The sequence below is a fragment of the Macrobrachium nipponense genome, chromosome 1 (assembly GCF_015104395.2).
Source record: "Macrobrachium nipponense isolate FS-2020 chromosome 1, ASM1510439v2, whole genome shotgun sequence".
Lineage (NCBI taxonomy): Eukaryota > Metazoa > Arthropoda > Malacostraca > Decapoda > Palaemonidae > Macrobrachium > Macrobrachium nipponense.
In genome coordinates, this window is record NC_087200.1 from 30375141 (window position 1) to 30390140 (window position 15000).

The 15000-nt window shown below is 36.2% G+C and overlaps 1 long non-coding RNA gene across 2 annotated transcripts in view; it reads right to left on the reverse strand.

The window, feature by feature from the left end:
* LOC135220113 (uncharacterized) overlaps positions 1-15000 on the reverse strand; it is a 25168-nt gene that overhangs the window by 6393 nt on the left and 3775 nt on the right. Inside the window, exon 3 of one of the 2 annotated variants that reach the window (XR_010315572.1) lies at positions 14217-14361. The exons of the other annotated variant lie outside the window; for it this stretch is intronic. This is a non-coding gene — a long non-coding RNA (uncharacterized LOC135220113). The remainder of the gene's footprint in view (positions 1-14216; positions 14362-15000) is intronic. 2 annotated transcript variants of the gene reach the window in all.

The following is a 15000-nucleotide window of genomic DNA, read 5'->3' on the forward strand; positions in this document are numbered from 1 at the left end:
AAGTCATTGCATACCTCAGTTAAACACTAGAGTTCCTTTTCCCCAGTGTCAGAGAAACTGAATAATTGTAACTTGTGCAAGAAGTCCTTTTTTTATCTTGTCTAATCTGGGATCTTTTCCAGATTCCCTGAGTCACGTGTCCAAGTCTTCGCTCTCGCAAGTTATGCTTTACCACAAGACATATGAAAAGTTTTGAAAGACAGCTTTTACGGGAACCTCATTTTTAGCCAGCTATCCCCTTGTGAGAGATAATATTGGTCCCCATGTGTGGACAAGTTGCATTTACTCTTTCCCAGGCTATTAAGCAGCCTCCTGTAAATAAATGTATGTAAAGTAATTAGCTGAGTTTTCTGGCGACCTTTTCCTCTAGAGTAAATTAACCCTGTAAATCCTTTTAAGGTAACTTCAAGTAATTTATTCTGCATTTTCCCTCAACTATTTTCATTTACGTATTTGAGCCCCTTCAGGCCAGGGCTAAAGCGTAACAATGGCGACCTTGCCAGGATTCGAACCTAGCTTGCTTAAAAAGCTTGTAAAACGTGTTATCCCTTGTAAAACATAAAATGTAAATGATTTTACAAAGAGTAAATCAAAGCACACATGCAGTGGAAGACACACACTGACTCACGGTAAGGTATATAATTCATATATGATTTATTTTATAACCAATGTTAGCTTAAGGTACGTTTAAGTATTTTTAATAGAAGTGTTTAAAAGAGTGTTAAGTAGAAATATTGTTATTGTAACGGCCAGAGCGCCGAGTGAATTCTCTGTTATTTTGTATTGTTCTTGCTTGACGAGACACGAGCACGTGTGTAAGATAGATGCCAGAAAGTACTAGTTCAACCTAGGAAGTGCTTTGCCAGGGTTTATTGCTGTGTTAGAAAGCCTAGCTAGTTAGGAGTGTTCTACTAATAGTTACGGCAAAAGAAGTGTACAATTCTTTTGTCTGTGATATGTTAGGGAATTCATTTTAACTTAGTTTTCATTCCAAGTGTTGGTAACCGCTTAGCCTGCCAGCTTCGTCAGCTTTCGCGCATGCGCTTTCCCAGCCAACCTTTGTTCTCCACAACGCGCAGCCATGTTTTATCCCTTTAAGCATTATCTCAACGATTTAAGCAAAGTAACGTAAGTCTTGAAGTTTTAACGTAAATAATATCAATCTCGATACTAGTATCTATCATTCTGCCAGAGAAATTAACGTAATTCATCTTGAATAAGAAATTAGAATTTTGTGTTGTAAATCACTTTCGCATTTACAGATCAGCTGTTTGAACAGCACGCTGTCCACCCCGCTCTGCTAGCCTCACCATGTGTTTCACCTGGCATCGCTCACTCGCTCGTTGAGCGAAGGTTTCATTTCCTTTCATACTTAACGTAACCTCATTTACAAATGTTTGCTAACATTCCATCTTCAAATCCTTACCGTCATTTCACTTGTCACAGGGACGTAGTAACCTTACATAAAGTTAACATAAATCTTCAAAGTAGAGTAAATCACAAGAATTGTTAACGCAAAACGCGTCATTGTAAATTTCACATGTAAATGCAAATCATTTCATAAGCGCAAGCCCTTACCAGTAATGTAAACATCGTTCATTGCTAGCGCGTTATCATTTTCATAAAACGTACTCAAAAGCAATTCTTTCATTAAACGCAAGTTGCGTCGTATTAACCCTTAAACGCCGAATGGACGTATTAAACGTCGAGTCAAAATCTCCCCCGATTGCCGAATGGACGGACCATACGTCGACTCAAAAAGTTTTATTAAAAATTCGCGGAAAAATACTTATAGGCCTACCAGCCTAAAACTTTTGAATCACACGCCTTGGGGGATGCTGGGAGTTCACGGATCAAGGCGTTGTTTTGTTTACAATCGTTACGCAGGCGCGCAAGCGCGAATTTCTTTCTTATCGCACTAAAAAGTATCAGTGACACATCTCAAAAATTATTTCGTCACTTTGACATAATTTTTGCACCATTTTAAATAATCCGTTACATAAAGTATTATATATGAAAATGTACACAATTTCATTTAAAATACAACAAAAAAATACTCATGATTGTAACTTTTATCAATTATGAAATACTTTCATATAAATAACGATAAGTGCCAAAATTTCAACCTTCGGTCAACTTTGACTCTACCAAAATAGTCGAAAAACGCAATTGTAAGCTAAAACGCTTATATTCTAGTAATATTCAACTATTTACCTTAATTTTGCAATAAATTGGAAGTCTCTAGCACAATATTTCGATTTATGGTGAATTTATGAAAAAACTTTTTCCTTACGTCTGCGAGGTAACTCTTCCAAAAAAAATCACACGTGCGATTGTGGTAATGTTTGCACCATTTTAAAATTAGCCGTTACATAAAGTTTTATATATGGAAATGTGCGCAATTGCATGCACAATACAACTAAAAACAACCCATGGTTGTAGCTTTTATCAGTTTTTAAATATTTTCATATAAAAAAGGATAAGTGACAATTTTCAACCTTTGTTCAATTTTGACTCTGCCGAAATGGTCGAAAACCGCAATTGTAAGCTAAAACTCTTATATCTTAGTAATATTCAATCATTTACCTTAATTTTGTAACAAATTGGAAGTCTCTAGCACAATATTTCGATTTATGGTGAATTTATGAAAAAAATAACATTTTCCTTACGTCCGCTCGGTAACTCTTCCGAAAAAATCACACGTGCGATTGTGGTCATGTTTGCACCATTTTAAATTAGCCGTTACATAAAGTTTTATATATGAAAATGTGCAAAATTTCATGTAGAATACAACGGAAAATAATTGAAGGTTGTAGCTTCTCTCATTTTCGAAATATTTGCATATAAATCACGATAAATAGAAAAAAAACTACGTTCGGTCAACTTTGAATCTACAGAAATGGTCGAAAAACGCAATTGTAAGTTAAAACTCTTATATTTTAGTAATATTCAATCACTTACCTTCATTTTGCAACAAATTGGAAGTCTCTAGCACAATATTTCGATTTATGGTGAATTTATGAAAAAAACTTTCCTTCCCTCCGCGCGCGGATTCTCCGCCATAAATCGCGAATTGCGTACACAGCATTCTCGGAAAATTTGCTCCGTTTCATATTAGGCATTTCATAGAGTTTTATATATGAAAATGTGCGCAATTTCATGTAGAATAAAAGGAAAAATATTTGAAGGTTGTAGCTTTTCTAATTTCCGAAATAATTGCATATAAAAAAAATTTATAAAAAAATTTTGACATTTGGTCATATTTAACTCGTCGGAAATGGTCGAAAACTGCAATTGTAAGCTAAAACTCTTACAGTATCGTAATATTCAATCATTTTTATTCATTGTGAAACAAATTGGAAGTCTCGCAAACAATATTTAGATTTACAATGAATTTTTGAAAAAAACATTTTTTTACGTCCGTGCGTTACGAATTCGTACATCATTTTGTGATAACATTTTTCCGGTGTTGCTTTTATTGTTTTACAATGCATTATGTATCAAAATGATTGCAATTTAGTGTACAATACAACGAAAAAAAATGAAACTCGTTAGCTTTTACCGTTTTTTGCACAGCGTGATTTTAATACAATTATGTATGAATTATGAATTTTCTTTTTTTTGCTACCATATATTGCATTATTTACATATGATAATGATAGTATTTTTCATTTCTGATGATTGCATACTAAACTTCAGGCAATGACAAAAAAAGGAGCAAAAAATGAACTCTTAATCTTCAAAACTAAGCGCGCTGTGATTTTTTGAAAAAATTGTTTTTTCCGCTTCCGCGCTCACTCAAAACCGGCTCCGGCATTCAGGTGAGTTTTTTATTTTTACCGCTTCGGCGTTTAAGGGTTAATTAACATTATTAGTTCAACTAAATACAAGGGAGTTCATCATACATAATTTTCACACTCTCAGAGAGAGAAAGAGAGAGAGAGAGAGAGAGAGAGAGAGAGAACCTATTATTCACCAAGGCAAGAGTACTACGTCCATTACGCATACATTAACATTATTTTAGTTTCTTGTGTCTTTCATTTGCACTGAGCGTGATACGTACTCGCCTGTGTCCATTGCAGTTTTGCAAGCATTTATTTCATTTATCGAGTACTTCAGCAAGGGACTGAGCATTTTCAAATTACCATTACCTGTCGTTGCCTGAGTGGTCTCTTCCATTTCTGTATCCCAAAAGACTTGCATATACCGCAAGCACAAACTGCACAGTGTTGCAACCGCAACCTTCATCACTTCCATCAAGGAAGTCGTTACCAGTCTAGGACTGGCCACCACCAGTGCACGTCAGGACTTACCATTTTACAGTGCCATTAATTCGTGACACTGTCCCTCGACTGGCTGCTGAAGTACTCCCACCTTTTACTTTCTCTCCTCCACCATTACATTCTGCCACGAACAGTGCCATTTCTCTTCAGTATACTTGAGTATACTGCATTTAGTGTCGTCCGACAGGACACACCAGCACGCTGCCATTGTAATCAAGGAACGCCTCCTCATAAGTGCCGTGCACCTGTACAGACGTACAGGTAGCCCTTTACCTGTGTGTCCGTCCTTACGGAACGACCAATTAATTAGTGTGTCCATGTACAAGGGTCAGTGATCCTTCGGAACACTCCCCAAGGGAACGCCTCCCGAAGTGCCGCAATACCAGCCCTAAGTGCTGTCCAAGGAACGCCTCCATAAGTGCCATTGCACCTGTACAGACATACAGGTAGCCCGTTACCTGAGTGTCCGTCTTACGGAACGCCCTATTCATTAGTGTGTCCATGTACAAGGATCAGTGATCCTTCGGAACACTCCAAGGGAACACCTCCCGAAGTGCCGCAATACCAGCACTACTAGTACTGTCCAAAAGGAACGCCTCCTGAAGTGCCGTGCACCTGTACAGGACGTACAGGTAGCTCTTTACCTGCATGTCCGTCCTTATGGAACGCCCAATCCATTAGTGTATCCGCTATCCCGGATCACCTGTATTGGACCTACAGGTTGCCCATTCCAGCGTCTCCCAAGTGAGGAACGCCCTTAAGTGTGACGTACGCCACACACTCCATTTGATTTTCCTCCTCATCAGAAGGTGCCATTCCAGAAGTGCCACCAACTTACGGGACACTTCCCAAGTGCCACAGAGCACCCAGTCTTTTCAGACTTTTTTCTCTACCACGTCGCAGAACACATTTCCAAGTGAGTGCCACTTTACACAGTAGGCACTCCCATTCCATCCAGTACTGTTCCTGGCCATCATTTTCATCCGAGCCTCTACTGCAGCCTAAGGGAAATGTCTTCCCCTGCTTCCTGCGACTTCTTTGCCATAGAGCTAGAGAAGCTCCGAGCCCTCATAACTCTGGGCAAGGATACCGGTTACACTGGACCAGCACTTGACCAGTGGATGAAGGTGCAGCAGGATGCCGCGTGCCTGCAAGAAAAGGAAGAAAGGGAAAACCAGAGAAAAGCCAGAGAAGCAGAAAGAAAGGCAAGTGAAGAAGAGAGAAAGCCTGAGCTATCTCTCAAGGAGAAGGAACTCGAAATCAAGCGGGAGAGGGCCAGCAAGGAGAGTATCTTAGCTCCAGCCACTCTGCCAGCTTCCAGCCCTGCACCCACTGTCTCTCACAGTCCCGCCGTCTCTGGTCCGCCTCTTACCATTTCACTGGCTACCTCCTCCCTTTTGGATGAGGTAAGCCCACCAGTTAACCCCGGACTTGTTTTTGAGGGTGATTCAACAGAGGGCTCATTCACCTCCCCACATCAAATCACTGCCAGAGAGGACTCTTCACCTGTGCCCGAGCACACTGCCAGCCTTAGTGACTCCACAGATTCACAACCTGTGGTGCCATATCGGCCTTATCGTTCAGAGCCACGAAAGAAGTTCTGGAACAAGTTCTGCCGAGACTGTGGCCGCAAGGGTCACATGTCTGCAAATTACGGAGGGTGCGCTAATCACAATATTCCCGCCATCTCAATGGACGTTACCAATCCTTCTTTACTAGGACCCCCGGCTAAGGGCCCTATAACCGTCGCATCCCTCCAAAGTCATTATCAGCCAAGCCACTTCAGAGCCTACGACGACTCCAGTGTTCAAATCTCCCTGATACGGGAAGATCAAATTCCCCGAGGGGCTACCGTCGATAGACAGCAACTAATCACAACTGAAGGCATCAATCATATTAAACTGATCCTTCCGACCGTCCAATTGAGGGTCACCAGACCCCACTTCTCCAAAGTATGTACTCTTGCAGTAGCAAGATACATTCCAGGAGGTTACAACCTCCTCCTAGGGCAAGACATGAAGTCTCCCTCACAGTTCAAAAAGCCTAGGAGTCCTAACCCCACGACAAATCACTCCAAAGCAAGGAGCCATCCACGACCTACTTCCTCCCGGAAGTACGGCCACCAACAGTCTTCCCCACTACTAAGGAGGGAGATTGATCATTCACAGTTCCGTTGCAAGACCTGTAACGTAATAGGGCACTCCACAAATTGGCCTAGGTGCCCTAGCAAGTTATGTGCAGTGGACACTGTCCATTTTTCACAAGACTTAGCCTTCCCCGAGAGACAGGAGCCTCTGTATCCCATTACCAAGGGCCCGCTGAGAGGTATTGCACCTCCGGTACCCGTCACAGGTCCAGTCAACCTCAACTCTCTGCCAGTGCCACTTGGCAGCACTGGGCAGTGTCAAGCTCCGTCCAGCCTGGACGTAGAGCCACCACAGAACTTGACCTCTGCGCCTGGCCCCGAGCTAGTGCCGGCGCCCAACCTAATCAAGGATTCTCCTACAGGAGATCCTCCAACAGGCATGGAGCTTACTGCATCCCATGGCCAATCCCAAGTCCATGAGTCTTCTTCAACATCAACCTCCGGCAGACCTTACCTTTACACCTCCTCTGGATGACCAGCAACTGCCCGACCATGAGTCAGCCTGGAGTCTTACCCTTACGACTGCTGTCACAGCAGCCAAAGTGAGGGCTCCCCTGCAGTAGGTTCCACCTCTACGACGGTTGCTGCAGATACCGAAGTAGTGTGTTCTCCTGCAATCCCTCAGGCTACCACTGCCTCTGCTCCTGACGGCGTTTCTGTCCTTACCCCAGAGTTGGTGCCTCCGTCTACTCCTAGGACTGGTATAGCCAGGTCCTGGAGGAATAAGAAGAAAAAGAAGAAGAAGGGACGTCATTAACAAACTAACCAAAAGAGCCACATGCTCTCCTTGACACCTGTGCCTGAGGTACAGTGTCACATTCAATTGCAGAGTGATCCTGGCACCTACCCAGAGAAGGTAGCCAGCCTGATCTCTGCCAGTAAACTAACCCTCTAACCCCCCAGAACTTGTGTCACTAACCATAACTTAAATATAATTACCTCATTACATTTCCATCCTGGTACTCTACTAACCCCTCATCATCCTCACGCATCATTACCTCATCTCATGTATTTTAACAATTCAGTCGATAAATCACTGCTGTGCGTACCACACTCTGGAATGATTGCGTCTCTAATTAACTGTAATGAGTAGGTTAGGCTAATGATTTAGTACCAGGGCATTAGGGTAGTAGCAAAAAGAATTTTCAAGTAACCTTACCTAGGGGTAGAGTAGATTGTCGTCACAGACAACCAGTAGTTCTTACTTAGGCTAGACTACATTAATCCAATAAGTTAGTACACCTAGCATCTCCACCTATAAGTTAGGTAGGCCACTGTAGTTAGCCGTATTGCTGCTCTAAAAACCTCAGTTAGAGTAGGAGAACTGGGTAGTAGAGATGATCAACTTATTTAGCCAAGGCCTTCACGCCTGAAAGGGAGTGAATGCCTTCTTAACAGGGGGAGCTGTTACATTTATTGACCGTCTCGTCTCCCCATCATTTATTTAATCTATTTTATTTGTAAAAGAGCCACCATATTCCCCCAAATATCAGCTGATTTTAGGCGGGAACCCAAGGCACACCAGCCAGAGATAGGAATTTCTTGTTAGAAGGTGGGAAATAAAGACTTCTCAGCCTTAAGGGGGCCGGCCGGAACCCCTATATATGGTGGTATAGGGTGAAAAATGCAGTCATGAAAAAATTCATGGAGCTTCATATGGCAATTGAGAATACGTATACGAAATATTTCGTCAAAATTCCTCTTACTTTCGTAGTTACAGGGTAATTAGTAAACATAACTCAATAAGCCTAAAACATTCATCCGTACAAGAAAATGCAATATTTCTTCAAGTTATCGTAAATTTTTATAATTATTTGCAAAGAAATTGTGAGAAATGGCATCTGTAGAGATTCCGTGCCAATGAGGAAAAGACAAGGAAAACAAATTGTCTTTGTAAAAAGAGAGTACACCTTCGAGTTTCACCTCTGACATTCTCTTGCATTTACGTTTGTTTATCTTTTTTTCGGCAAGAATGTCATCATGCCAAAGAGGAAAATAAAAGGAAAACATCTCGCTATCATACAGAAGAAAATTCGCTGTAATAAGCCGAGTTAGTGAAGGGGAGAGGGGGTTACATAGGAAGGAGTGCCCCATCTTGCCTCAAGCAGTGCCCCAGGCTACGATATATGAGCAAAGGGATCATCATTTATGATTAAATTATGATAAATAAAATAGTTTTGTGTTTATTAATACACAAAAAAGAAATATACATTCATAATAATCATTAGTTATTAACATTGTCTTTATAGAAATACGAAGGAAAACTTTGAACGCCCGTATCTCAAAACTATACTTATTGACCTTCAAAATCTATCTCCTCACTTAGTTTTAAAGCTATAATATTGGAATTTGGTACTAACTCAGAAAGACATTATAGAACAATCAGAGCCCTTTTTTCCTATTTTTTTTCGTCTTTTTTTTATAAATTTTTTTCTCGTGAATTATAGGGTTTATTTTTTTACCATATTGAAAAATTCATATCTAGCAAAAAAATGACTTTTAGAAAAAAAACTCTCCATTTGATTGGAGGTCAATATCAGGTCTATATATGGTAGTAATCCCAGGTCTTAATATTAAATATCAAGGGAGGAGATAGAATTTGAAAAATGGTTATTTTTGGGATAAATTGCCCTGGCGTCACAAAACCGAAGGTCAGAGGCAATAATCATATGCGGTTTGGAGATGTCCAAAGTCACCTTATTAGGTGGTATGAATGTCAAAGTCCTGTCGTTAAAAAACGGCATTAGCCGGCCGGCCCCCTTAAGGACGTATCCCAAAGGGAAGTGTGTAGGTAGCCAGGTACTTATTAGGCCTACGTCTTAAGCTCCTTTTTCCTGTGAACCCTCTGCTGGCTGTATGTTCTGTTTACAGGTTGCCCTGCTCTTGGGGGGGTTAAGCTGACCCCCAACACCCATGCTGCACACCTGCCTTCGATCTCAGTTAGCTCCAGTCGTGACCTCGGACGGATGTCCAACCAACAGCCTTCCATTTTAGGCCTACCACGGCGTTACTGGCGCGCCCAGAGCCTCAGATCTGAGACAAAGCCGACACCGCATTTCTACAAAGGTCCACTGATCATGGCATCCAGGTATGTCTTGTGAAACAGCATATAGCCAGTTCCTTACCTCCTAGTGTCGTATTTACTCCCCATTTTCAAAATTCAAACTTCTAACTCAAATGAACATTACTTTGTTCCTCTCACTGCCTTTTGGCCTCATGTTTCCCTTGTGTGATCGTCCCAGACAAATGAAGTCATTGCATACCTCAGTTAAACACTAGAGTTCCTTTTCCCCAGTGTTAAAGAAACTGAATAATCATAACTTGTGCAAGAAGTCCTCTTTTTTATCTTGTCTAATCTGGGATCTTTTCCAGATTCCCTGAGTCACATGTCCAAGTCTTCGCACCCGCAAGTGATGCTTTACCATAAGACATATGAAAAATTTTTAAAGCCAGCTTTTACGGGAACCTCATTTTTAGCCAGCTATCCCCTTGTGAGAGATAATATTGGTCCCCACGTGTGGACAAGTTGCATTTACTCTTTCCCAGGCTATTAAGCAGCCTCCTGTATATAAATGTATGTAAAGTAATTAGCTGAGTTTTCTGGCGACCTTTACCTCTAGAGTAAATTAACCCTGTAAATCCTTTTAAGGTAAGTTAGTAATTTATTCTGCATTTTCCCTCACTATTTTTCATTTACGTATTTGAGCCCCTTCAGGCCAGGCTAAAATGTAACAAATAATAATTATATTATAATATTATATTAATTAAATAATATATATATTATATATATATATATTAATATATATAATATATTTTATAATATGAGTTATAATAATATATATATATATATATATATATATATATTATAATATATAATTATATTATATATAATTATTTTATATTATATTATATTTTTTAAATATAAATATATAATATACATAATATAAATAATATATGTATATATATTTATTATATATATATATATATTATATATATATATACAAATATATATTATTATATATATATATATATATGTATTTATATATATATATATATATATATAATATATATTATATATATATATATATATATATATATATATATATATATATGTATAATTATATATATATATATATATTATATATAGATACTATAATAAATATATAAAATATATATATATATTAATATAATATTATAGTTATATTATTATTATATATATTTATAATATATATATTATATTATAAATATATATAAATAATTATAATTTTTAATATATATATATTATATTATTTATAATATATATTATTATTTATATATATTTATATATATATATATAATATATTTGATTATATATATATATATATATATTGACAAATATATTATATTATATTATATATAGTTATATATTTATATATATAGTTATATAAATATTATAATATATAATATATTTATATATATTATATTATATATATATATTTATATATGTATTTATATATATAAAATATGTTAATATATTATTATTTATATATATATATATATATATATTATATATATAATTTATATTAATATAATATATATATATATGTTATAATATAAATATATATATATATAAGATATTATATATATATAATATATATATATTTAATGTGCCGTTTAAGATTAATGTATTATAAAAATAAAAGGTGATTTGCTAGTTAGTTACGTTTATATCTGTTTTTTTATATATAGGTGAAATTTGCATAGTCTAGTTCAGTGTAAATTTATCGAAGGCAAGTAGCCAAATAAACCCCTCTTACGACGAAGCCCTAAAAATTCAAAATCTCTCCTGTATGCCGGCGCCGGTTTGGAGTGAGCGTGGAAGCGGAAAAAATAATTTTTTCAAAAATCACAGCGCGCTTAGTTTTAAAGATTAAGAGCTTTTTCATTTTTGGCTCATTTGTTTCCATTGCCTGAAGTTTAGTTTACAATCATCAGAAATGAAAAATAATCATTATCATATGTAAATAATGCGATATATGGTAGCGAAAAAAAAAGATTCTTAGATAATGGTATTCAAATCACGCTGTGCAAAAAACGGTCAAAGCTAACGAGTTAATTTTTTTTCGTTGTATTGTACACTAAATTTCAATCCTTTTGATATATATACATAGTAAAAACAAAACAATAAAATCAAACACCGGTAAAAATTATCACAAAATGATGTACGAATTCGTAACGCGCGGACGTAAAAAAATGTATTTTCAAAAATTCACCGTAATTCTAAATATTGTTCTAGAGACTTCCAATTTGTTTCAAAATTAAGACAAATGACTGATATTACGATACTGTAAGAGTTTTAGATTAGAATTGCAGATTTCGACCATTTCGTACGAGTTAAATTTGACCGAATGTCGAAATTTTTCTATATATATTTTTTATATGCACATATTTCGGAGATGGAAAAAGCTACAACCTTCAATTATTTTTATTGTATTATTCATGAATTTGCGCACATTTTGATATATGAAACTCTATAAAAAGGCTAATATGAAAAGGAGCAAATATTAGGATAATGCGATGTACGTATTTCGGAAGACTTGCGGCCGCGAATTGGCGCGCGTAGTGAAGGTAAATATATTTTTCAAAAATCACAATAAATCACAATATTGTTTTAGAGACTTCAAATTTGTTCAAAATGAAGAAAAATGACGGAATATTACTAGGCCGTAAGAGTTTTAGCTTACAATTGCTTTGTTTTTCAACTATTTCGGTAGAGTCAAATTTGACCGAACGTGGTTTTTTTTCATTATCGTGATTTATATGCAAATATTTCGAAAAAAGAGAAAAGCTACAACCTTCAATCATTTTTAGTTGTATTCTACATGAAATTGCGCACATTTTCATATATAAAACTTTATGTAACAGCTAATTTTAAATGGTGCAAACATTTCGACAATCGCACAAAAAATTCTGATTTTTTCGGAAGAGTTACCGCGCGAACGTAAGGAAAATGGTTTTTTTTTTTTTCATAAATTCACCATAAATCGAAATATTGTGCTAGAGACTTCCAAGTCGTTGCAAAATGAAGGTAAATGATTGAATATTACTAGAATATAAGAGTTTTAGCTTACAATTGCGTTTTTTCGACCATTTCAGTAGAGTCAAAGTGAACCGAAAGTTGAAATTTTTGCACTTAACGTTATTTATAGAAATATTTCAAAACTGATAAAAGCTACAACCATGGGTTGTTTTTTGTTGTATTGTGCATGAAATTGCGCACATTTCCATATATAAAACTTTATGTAACGGCTAATTTAAAAGGGTGCAAACATTAGGACAATCGCACGAAAAAATTTATCGGAAGAGTTATCGCACGAACGTAAGGAAAAAGTTTTTTCATAAATTCACCATAAATCGAAATATTGTGCTAGAGACGTCACATTTGATGCAAAATGAAGGCAAATGATTGAATATTACTATAATATAAGAATTTTAGCTTACAATTGCGTTTCTCGACCATTTCTGTAGAGTCAAAGTTGACTGAAGGTTGAAATTTTTGCACTTATCGTTATTTATATGAGAATATCTCAAAACTGATAAAAGCTACAATCATGAGTATTTTTTTGTTGTATTTTACATGAAATTGCGCACATTTTCATATATAATAATTCATGTAAAGAATAATTTAAAATGATGCAAAAATTATGTCAAAGTGACGAAATAATTTCCGAGATGTGGCACTGATACTTTTAAGTGTGATAAGAAAGAAATTCGCGCTTGCGTGCCTGCGTAGCGATTGTAAACAAAACAACGCCTTGATCCGTGAACTCCCAGCATCCCCCAAGAAGCGTGATACAAAAGTTTTAGGCTGGTAGGCCTATAAGTATTTTTCCGCGAATTTTTAAAAAAACTTTTTTGAGCCGACGTATGATACGTCCAATCGGCATACGGGAGACATTTTGACTCGACGTTTAATACGTCCAATCGGCGTAAGAGGGTTAGGCATAACCGCATAAGTGTCATTAAAGGAAGTTAGAATACATGAAAGGGACAGATATATAATTACTTATATATATACATATGTGTGTGTGTCAGCAAATCTTTACAAAAGTCGTAATTGTTGATGTCACTAGGGCTAAGTTCAACTGATAACGTAGGTCTATGTCTAGAAAGTTTACCCATATGAAGGCGATAAAACAAAGATAATGATAGCCTTTGGAGATGAAAATATTAAAACATAAGAACAGTCATGGCATAGAAGTATTATAGTTACATCCTTTAGTCAAGCAAAAGTATGACAACACTATATATATATATATATATATATATATATATATATATATATATATATATATATATATATATAATATATATATTATATATATATAATTAATTATATATATTTATATATATATATGTATAATATATATATATATATATATATATATATATATATATATATATATATATATATAGTATATATATATATATATATATATATATATATATATATATATATATATATATAAAATTGGTTTAAGGGAAACTGCTGGTATTTCTCTGACGCACCGCGGCGCTAGTAGTGTCTGAGTTGTTTCCAGCGATTACAGCAGAATTGCCAAATAGCACCAGATGTCACTGTTATAAGCTGCTGTCCGAAAAGTTTTGAAGTATGTTGTAAAACACTTTCTAGTGACTGTATGCCAAGCCAATATGCACTGGAGCGAATATGCCTTGTCTGAGCCAAAACCTTATCTTTCCCAACCCAAAAAGAGTTTAGCCCTTCTGATGATTCTGATAAAACTAACCATCCAAATGACAGACGGAAATTTCGTCGGTGACTGCTAACTCCTCAAGCCCGTCTGAATAATCTTCGTCCTTTGAAGGCAAACTTGTATTATTGTTGTTGAGGCTTCCAGCATCATGTTCGACAGGTGTTAGTGCCCAGGCTCCCTGAAAATAAAACGTGATTTACCTTTGCGTTTAAGGAAATAATAATATCATAAGAGGTAAATAGAATCTGCAGGTTATATTCACCAGACGTAAGCATAGTTGCCAAAGTCCGCTGAATTCGAATTCTCGATCGCTTTACATTGGGAAATCGTGAAGTTAAAATAGCATTGTCTGTTGGCATTTATGTTTAACGCATGTAATCATTTTGCCTTGTACTGCAACGAATGTTGCCAGCTTCGTTGCTTAGTCGCACCAAACAAAGCAGTAATTAAAAAGGTAAGCTGAAGCAATTGCATGCAATAAACATTTACGCAGCCATTTAGAATTCTCTTCGATTAAAATCACTGGCCCCTACCAAGGTCGTGTAGCCTAGGAATTTCAGAAACTAGTTGCCTATGGTTGTGTTTAGGATAAATAAATAAATATATATAAACATATATTCGCTCTACCTTGTAATTAATATATTTCTTCTCTGTGCGCTGGTTCTAATCCACGAGAGGACGAAATTATAATCATGATAATATATTAATTAATATTATAAATTGCAATATTTCCGAGATAGAACAAATTAGATATTAAAGGAAATTTGTAGCTTAATGCATATATATATATATATCATATATATATATATATATATAT